This window comes from Thalia democratica, chromosome 1 (assembly GCF_965202585.1).
Source record: "Thalia democratica chromosome 1, ktThaDemo2.hap1.1, whole genome shotgun sequence".
Lineage (NCBI taxonomy): Eukaryota > Metazoa > Chordata > Thaliacea > Salpida > Salpidae > Thalia > Thalia democratica.
The window spans coordinates 60412921-60423208 of NC_139165.1; positions in this window are offsets into that span (position 1 = coordinate 60412921).

Consider the following 10288-nt stretch of genomic DNA (forward strand, 5'->3'; position numbering starts at 1 on the left):
TGTAAAAAAAGATCTACTAAAAAGATGTTATCAAATATTCTGTAATTTTTTATAATTGCTCACTAACTTTTTGCTTAACTGCATGTTAGAGTTAAAATAAATTCTGTAATAGTTTTCTTATTTTTTTGTACGGATGTTTAAACTAAAAATGATTTTGTGCCGTAACTTGTCGAACTCTTGCTTTGTTGATATACAAAGATGAAGTTTTTTTAAGTCACAGCCAAAAGATATAAAAAATTATTCAGCAATTTAAGCAATTTTTGTTTAATCTTGCAATTAAGAATGTTTTGTTACAGTAGCATTTGAAAGAAAAGAAATTTTTTGATAGAAAAATAAGTCGTTTTCAAAACTATTTATTTTATCGAAACTTTATTTTTATTGTATCGATTACAAAAACAAAATGACAAAATAAAACATTACCTTTAAACAACTTTTATACTTGAGCTGAAAAAAGACAAGTATAAGAGTTAACTATTTAAGTTAAGAATTTTTTTAAAAGTTTTTTATCATTATGGATATACTTGTTAAGTCCAAAAAAAAATATTTTTTAAATGCAAAAATCATTAAAACTGTAAGGAATTCTAAAAAACGCTTTTTAGCATGTTTTGAACTTTTCCAATATAGGAGATGCTATGATCTGCAGAGCAGGTATATCTATTAGTTACCTTCGCGTCAAACATTTCCGAGCATTTGCTTCAAATGTAGTCAGAGACTTTTATGCTGGTGTAGTTACAATTTGTGTCTTTAAAATATAGATGATATACGTTTTTTGAATCCTAATGATCAATTACCAACGTAAACTGTTAAGCATTTAAAAATAAAAAATGGTCAGAACCATCTAAAAAATCAGTCTCAGTTTTATACAAACGCTTTGAAGAAATCTTTCGTTTATTAAAAAACAAACATTTTCAATTCTGTAGAAAACAAAAATATATACTAGCAACTAGAGAAAATTAAATATATTTTGTAAAATAAAAAAACAGAAATTACCATTTTACTAAAACACTATATTTTATTCTTTTACTACAAAATTAATAGAACACTTATACTTGAGATTAGTCAGTAAGGTTTGATGTAGTTTTTTCAATTTGAGAAACTGAGAAAACGACACTTTAGAAAATTATTTTTGTTTACTGTAACTAAAAAAAAACTATTTCTATAAACAACAAATAATTATAAAAAAATCCCCTAATATCGTGCTTGATAAAGAAAAAATTTTGATGACATTTTGAATTTTGTGTTAAAACTGTTCTTTAAAAACACTGTTTAAATTAATTTTGGCCTTAGTTTTGTTAATCCACCATTGTTCTGTATAGTCTTAGACCAGTGCTTCTGGCATTTCTTTCTAATGGCGGAACTCTTTTCCAAAGTTCAACTTTTCTGCGGAACTCCTAATTTAATTTTACATAAAATGTTTAATTTAATACTTCCTGCAAAAAACAAAATGTTTCCAGTGAAAAATGATTTTTTTAGCAAAACTATATCATTGTTAGAAATCATACCAGTTGTAGTAGTATTAAGTCGAGTCAAACTCAAAAAGCGCCAGAGGCAATATGAATTTTATGATTCAATAATAAATAAACGAAAACAAACATGATTAGTCGCAACGTCATAAAAATCTTTCCTTGCATTATAAAAATATTAATAATGAATACCCATTAAAAGTCCTACCGCTAGATACACACTAAGCAGATCAATGAATGCAATAACTAAATATATTTTCAATTTTATGTGTTCCGTTTTTTTTGAAGTTTTATGATTTATGTTTTTTTTTCTTTCAAATTTCTTTATTAAATTTCGAAAGGCTTCGCGGAACCCATTTCAGAAGCACTGGTCTTAGACTATAGTCTTAGTTATTAATTTTGTAGTAAAGTATAACCGAAAGGTTCCTTCGTACACCAGATCTTTGGACCAAATATTTTTAGCGCTTTTTTGTCGTTCAATAAACAGTATTAACAGCTAATATTGAGTACAACGTATGTTATTAAATCCGACTGTTATAAAATGTTTCAAAAGGAGTAAAACAACAAAATAGATTAATGTATTGAAAAAAGGGTTAATTTAAAACTGTATGGTCAAATCTAAGTTATAATACAGCTGTCCGCTCGGAGAACCTCCTAGCACCGGCGGAACAGGTATTGCCTCTAATAATTGCAAGGCTCTGGCTAGAACCATTCTCTTTACCACGTGTACTTATTTGTCTCTCACTCATATCCAACCACAAATATCAATAACAATTATAAATAACATTATAAATATCAATGTGAATATCAATTTTAAGACCAATATGGATATCAATAACAAATATTAATAATGTTATGAAAATAATTTGATAATTTTAAATAATAAGATATAAATACAAAAAAATTAATCTACCACTAAAATATTAATAAAAATCACTAATAGATTATAAATAACTATTAAAGTAATAAATTTTATTATTAAACAAATTAAAATTATAAAGTTGCAAACAAGGAAAATCAAGAGTACAGATAGAATTAATAGCACTAACAATTTGTTTTCAAAAACAGTTCATCTTTTTAAGTTACTTTCAGTTACTCTCAAGACATAAATATGTCTTCAAAAATAACAAAACTTATTAATTATTACGTCATATGTAACGAATTCGGCGTGCTTAGATGTTTTAGCTATTTTGTACTTTTATGAACTTGAATTATAATACAACGTTACATAGCATTTACATATAAAATCTATAGCAATTATTTTTAATTTTTAAGGGACACATGTATATACCTACTTTAGCTTCTGTTCTTTTATTACAGTATTTATTCTTTTACAGAGCTCCGTTGAAGAGTGTTAACTCGTTTAACACACAGAAACAAATGTCAGTGTAATAAAAAAAGGATAATTTATAATTTGTTATTATTATTATTATATATTTCAGTGAACTTGTTTAGCTAGGATCTTTTGTTAACAAATGCTTAAATTTATATTTTGAATAGTTAAAAGTTTTAATTTTTATTTGGTATAAAACTTAGAACATTGTTATTGATTACATAAACATAAAATATTTAAATAACTTTATCAAAAAGTATTAGAACTCTTAATCATAGCTAAAATAGTAGTAAATTTCTTTTCAGACATTTTTCAATAACTTACTATGAGTACATTTGAATATAAAACTTAGAAATGTTTTAGAACACCGGGTTAAAGCCTTCAATAGAAAAACCAGAAGAAGTGTTTACTATTGTACGAAGATTTATTGAATCAAAAAGAATAAAATAAATATTTATAAATTCTTTAAGCATGAATTAAATAAAACAAAACTTCGTAGTTATTCAGTTATTCAAAAAAGGAATACCTGTAAAGCTAAACTAGATTTTTTATTTAAATAAAGTTTGTTTGTAAATTATATACTTAAAAAATTGTTTGTTTGAAAAATAAAAAAGTTGATTTATTTTGAAATAATCATTTTTAAGAGATTTAACTTTAATTAAACATGTATTATGTTTACTGTTACTTAAAAAGTTTAAACATAACTGACTCATTTTCGAAAAAAGTTTATTTATTAATTTCGTTTAGCTCTCTTCAGAATAACAATGCTAAAAACTATGAATATTGTAGAGTAATTTTAGTTATATATAATGAATTTGAAAAGTCTAACAAAAAATAGTTTGGTTTTGGTACTGGTTTTAATTAAAAAGTTTAAACATAACTGACTCATTTTCGAAAAAAGTTTATTTATTAATTTCGTTTACTGTTACATAAAAATATATATGAATGCACAAATGTTAAAAAAAAAACACTAAAAAAAGTAGTTTTGGTTACTAAAATATTTATGAACGTAAAACAATACCATACAACACAAACATTAGTTTTCTATACATATAAAAAGTTAAAAATAGACTTTCATCAACATAGAAAAAAAAAATATAAAAAAGTATTAGCTCTGTTTAATTTGATATAAGTTAAAATATTCAATTGTTAATATTTACCTTTAAAAGGACGTTTATCAATAAAAGTAAAAACATTATTTTGGTGTAGACCAGGGTTTCCAAAATTTTTTTACAAAAGGGCCCCTTTAAAGATTTTAAAAAAGCTATGGCCCCTCCACAAGATTTTTCAAAAAAAAACCGTTGAAAAGGTCCATTTTTTCTCTTCATCATCAACTCCATAATATCTTGTGTAAGTTTCGTTTCAAATTATGGCCTTGTGGCTCCCAAAAATTTCCCTTTTACGGCTTGTAGCCCCCTAAATTACCCAATTTTTTAAATAATATCTAGTAAAAGTTTCAAAACTACCATTAAAAACGCATAAAACTTTTTTTTATATTTTTTTTGATCTTTATTAGCAACTCCAGAATTTCTAGAGTAAGTTTCAATTTACCACCACATGGCCCCCTGTGACCACTTTACTGCTCATAAGGTTTAAAGTTGTCTGTAAATTAGTTGTAGTTTCACCTTTAACTTGTTTAGAAAAAAGTAGTGAGATCAAGCTCAAGTATTCTTTACTCTAGAGATTTAGTATTAAGTTTTGATAGTCTATCTAGGTAGGAAGTGTAAGAGAATTGCAGCGGTTAAATTTTATTCAGGTATACTTTCTTTGAAATGAATTTAGATAGCTTACATAGTTTTTTCTTAATATGATTGATTTGCGTTTTGTATTCCAACTTAGGATGAATAAATACAATATACAATTTTTTAAGAATGATTTAAAACGTTTTCTAACTCCAAAATATGTATTAGATTTAATTTAACTATAGAGTTTAGAACAAATAAATAGGACACAGTAATCTATCAACTAATAGGAGATTGATAATTAATGATTTATTATTTTTGAGAATAAACAATTACTCAGTTTCACCGCAGAGCGGATTTTCAAATTGTAAATCTGTAGTAAAATAATAATGTTAACAATGACAAATAATTAAAAATTGGTTTGAGTTAAGTTTATATACAAAAAAATAAATAAATTAAAAATTATATTAATGCAAAACAACCTTTAATTTAAAAGCTATCAAATTATAGTCTACAAACAATACAATAAAACCATAGTGTACAGTGGGGACAAAAACCTTCTCAAAGTGTACACAGAAAATTGTAAACTGTTGTTTTTCTAATAATAATTCTGTTTACACTTTTCTGTATAATTTTGCTAATGCAAAATTACTGTAGAAAAAACGAGAGAGTCAGCTTTTTTTAAATTCTCTCGTTTTCTCTAGCCCAATATTCTACATTACTACATTAAATAAGAAAACACAAAGCAAAAATTAAACTTTATTATGTTTCAAAACCAAATAAAAAGTACCTAAAAAATATTAAGTGTAAAATAAAATCTTACTCACACTCACTGCTTTAAAAAAAAACTATTTAATAAAAATTAAACTGTCAAGAAAATTCTATTCACAGTTCTAATAATAAATTAATAATGTAATAATGTTTAAAATAAAACCAGGGAGTAAACATTAAAAATTTTATGAAAGCATTGTTGTTGTTGTTGTTAACACAGTTGTATTATGATGACAAAGAATAAAATGGCTTTTTGTGAAAATATTAGATAAGCGAAAAATAGAGTGAGGGTTAGATTTCAGATGTTAAATTTAAAAAATAAGATAAAAAATTAAATATATTTAGTTGAGAGATAATCGAAGAGAGTATAAACTACTAATAATCAACTCAAAAAAAAAATTATACTAATTCTCTAATAATTATGATGTGATTTACAACTGGAAATGGGTATATTATAAGGCATGCACAATTTATCTTATATCTTAATGAAATATATTTAACTAATAAACAGACTTGAAAAAGAGAAAAAACAAAAAAATAAAAGTTTTAACAGTTTAAGACTGAGAATGGGGATAATATTATAATACATGCACAAATAATAAAATATCTTAATAAAATTGATAGCTATGTGAGACATAAATTATAAATATTCATTTAAGTAATGTGGGCATTGGGTTATCAGTTCGTTTCTTTTGTTTAAGGTTTTTCTTTTGTCTGCTAGGGCTATATGGAGTCTTTCTAGGTTACATAAAGGGCACATGTTAGTATGGTTTGTGTTAGATTTTACTGATTCTACTATTTTCCATTCAATTGAGTATTTTATATGGTTACTGTATAGATCCCATAGGTGGTTTGCAAGTTGGGTACAATTTTTGGGTTTGCTTTTAAAAGGTTTTTGGAAAGAGGTTTTGTGTTCATTATATCTAGACTTAAATGTTATTTTGGTTGAACCAATATAAATTTTGTGGTCATTTACGGATGTGGAAACTTTAGCTTGATACATGACATTACTTAGGCAACACTTGTTATCCACAGGGCAGTTTGTTTTTGTTCTACAGTTACAAAGTTTTTCGTTTTTATCTGCTTTTTTCGTGAGTTTTTTGTTGTGTGAGTTTATAAGGGCCATAATATTTGGTGTGCAGCAGTATGATATTTTTATAGAATTTCTGTTGATTATTTTGTGATAGATGCTGTCTTTCTTAAAATGTTTATCTATTAAATCCAGGAAAAGTTTGCCAATTTTAGTCTGTACAGATTTACAAAAGGGGGGATTGTAATAAATGCAATTTCTTTTTCTAATTTTGTTAATGTTTGTACTATAAAATTGTTTGTAGGCTAAATTATATTTAAAATTACTTTTGTTTAGTGCATTTTGGTATAAGCCTTTGATGTTATTAAAAACTTCTTCATTTTTAGATAGTTTGCATAATCTTTTTTCAATCATTTTTGGTATATTGTTACGTATATTTTTGGGATGGTTGGAATTGTTGTTGATGTAGCTAGTTTTGGAATTAGGTTTACGGTAGGGACTGTAGGTGTTTAGGGATAGGTCCAGGGAGACATCGAGAAATTCTGTGCTAGTGTTGCTAATATCAATTGTAATTTCAAAGCCTATTGAAGACATTTTTTTTATAAGGGACTTTTTAATTTTTTCAAGGGTGGTTCCAGAGGATTGTTTTATAATTGCAAGACCATCATCTCTATATAAGCCTATATTTGATGGACCTGTGATTGGGGATATTTCGCTTAGGATGTATAAGCCTATTAAATCGCAGACCTCGGCGCCCTGGAATGAACCCATAGCTATATCAAAGTTATTGTTATTTGTTTTTTTGGTCCAGATTCTGTTGTCATAAAATATAATGGTTTGGCAAGTGTGCATAAGGGTGTCTATTTCTTGTTTGTTGAAGGTTGTGTATTTTTCTGCAAATTTAATAGCTTTGGTGAGGTATTCTTTTTTTATTGAAGGGTAAAAATTTTTTATATCAAAGTTAATGAAGCATTTATGGGATTTATCATTGAAATTATTGAACCACTTTATAACTTCTTCAGAATTTAATCATTGGGTAAGATTTGATTTTGATCTTATTTTGTCAATGTGGGTTTGTAAATTTATTTTAGCAATTTTACCAAGAAAAGATTTTGATGGATTAATTGTTCTGCAACTAATGTTATGGGGGAAACTAAGTTTGTGGTCCTTGACAGTTATGAATGCTTCAGCTTTAAGGAACTTGGGAATCTTTCTATTTTTTGTATTATAGTTGGATAATATTTTAGTAGCTTCTTCATTAATTTTAATTGTTGGATCATTAGGTTTTATTGAATATTCACTTGTTAAATTATTAATAATTAGTTTTTTGTAAAGTTGAGGGCTAGCATAATACAGGTTGGAAGTTTTGTCAGATTTGACAATTACCATTTTAGTGTTTAACAGTTTTTTTATATCCTTTGACAGTTTTATTTGGTATTTTGATTTAAAGTTAATAATTTTTAATCATGTCAAATAAATCATCCTCAAAAGCTTTTAAATCTTTTATTTCAGGGGCTGATCTTCTAGAGGCAAATATTTTGTTAATGTCTTCTTGTGTGGGAGTGTCTAGATCAGGGTTTCCCAAAGTGGGCCAAGTGGCCCCCTAGGGGGCCATGACAGATACTCAGGGGGCCATGAGCAGCAAAGGAGGAAGAGGGGGGGCCATGAGCAGTAAAGGAGCCACAGGGGGGCCATGAGGCCATAACTTGAAACTTACACTAGATATTCTTGAGTTGCAGATGAAGAGCAAAAAAAAAAAAGGTCTTATGTGTATTTTATGGCAGTTTAGAAACTTACACTAGATATTCTCGAGTTTCAGATGAAGAGCAAAAAAAAAAAAAAAAAAGGTCTTATGTGTATTTTATTGTAGTTTATGAGTAATCTATATGTTGAAGGGGGCCATTACTTTTTCAAACTCTTTAAAGGGGGCCATTAGCAAAAAAGTTTGGGAAACCCTGGTCTAGATAATCATGGGGGTCTTGTAAATCGAAAAAAAATGCTTTCCATCTGAGTCTATTAATAAATTTGGATTTTTGGTCAAAAATTTTTGTCATGAAATACTTTTTGTTACATATAGGATTGATACATATTGTCAAAAAATTTAAAAGCTTTTGAGGATGATTTATTTGACATGATTAAAAATTTAATAACTTAAATCAAAATACCAAATAAAACTGTCAAAGGATATAAAAAAACTGTTAAACACTAAAATGGTAATTGTCAAATCTGACAAAACTTCCAACCTGTATTATGCTAGCCCTCAACTTTACAAAAAACTAATTATTAATAATTTTACAAGTGAATGGTCATTGTAGTATTATTTTTATCTTTGTCAAACAAATACCAAAAAAAAATTAAAATTTGTTTTCTTAAATTAAAGTTAAATATTTTATCCATGTTATATATTTTTTAATTTCTATTTAAAATTAAAGATCTAGGCAAAAATATGTTTTTTTTTGGCAGCACTTATGACAACACTATTTGTTTGCCAAATTATAACTCAAATATCAAAGATTTTATTTTATTTAATGTTTTTTTTTTACTTTGATGTAGTTTGTTAAATACGACCTCTAAAAGTTTACCTTTTTTATGTGTATTCAGGGGCGTAGCGTGGGGAGGGACACTGGCGCATGCGTGCCACCTAAAAATAATGTTTTACTTTTATCGTTTAATTATTTAATATCCCTGCTGAATTTGTTTTTTTTAACTATTTTAATGTTGTATTCGAAAAGTTAAACGAATTTTCGAATACCAAGTATTCATAGTCGGGTTCCGGTGCGTGGAGATAATTGTGTACCAGCTGTGATGAAAAACTCCATAAAGAAAACTGTTTTACTTCATAAACTACATAAGAACTTAGACTCATAAAGAACGCACCTAATGTAGTGCACCGCAGTAGTATAACAGTTATGATTGACTTTTCTAGGACAAATGCTAATATTTTGTTAACAAACCTTGAAGCTAAACCTATCTTATAGTGATAATGATTTAAGAGGAAAAAAATTGTAATAAAAGTAGCAATAAATACCTACTAATAAAGTGAAAATAAGTTATTAATAAATTATTAATAACATAATTAAATAGAATAAATTGCAAAAAGCTAAATATATTTATTATAAAAATATGTAAATATAATAAAAGAAATAGTAAATAAACAGTTCATACTATGATTACAGTTTCAATCTCACTGTAGAATTTTTTTTTTTATAAATCTGTAAAATTGAAATTCTTAGTAAAAGTAGTTTCTTTTTATATTAAGATAATAAACAAATCAAAGGTTGTTACTCTATCAGCCAAAGAGTTAAAAAATTATCAATTTTTGTAGCAAGTTATTTTAAAATTTGTTCTGTCACATTGTAAATAAATTTAAAGCAACTTTTAGAAACAGACCTTTTTCAAATAATTTTTAATTTAAAAGACAAAAATGATTAATTTCTAATTTAAATTTATTTAATTTCAAACTACATTTAAAAATGGTATTTTGAAAAGTCTATTTTCTACTACTATTTGTAATGATTAAAAAATGTTATTCCCAAAAGATCCTAGATAAACTGATTTTAAGATATGGGAAAAGTTATATATATTTTGTAAACTTTCAAAAACTTGAAAAAAATTAATCTTTTAAAATTTTTCATTAAACATTTTTTTTTGTATCAGAAACTTCTAGTAAACTGTTTCCACAAACTCAGAATAACTCCAGATTTTATGAAGTTTATGAGAACTTTAGTATGACTAAGTAGAGCTCAGGATAACTCAGAATGTTTTATTTTTTTTATGAAAAAACTTTTAATATTTTTTACAAGCTTTCAGTAAAGTTTTTTTTTATAGATTATGAATGAGATTTAGTTAGTTTAGTTGCATTTTATGTTGTTGTCTAACCAAGTTTGTTAAAGAGCTCAACTTTTAATTATTTTTTTTTCTGTAAAGGAATTTAAAATTCTAATGACGACTCAGGACATTTTTAAACTAACTCAGGACATTTTTTTGACTCAAAGAGTGGCAAGACAAT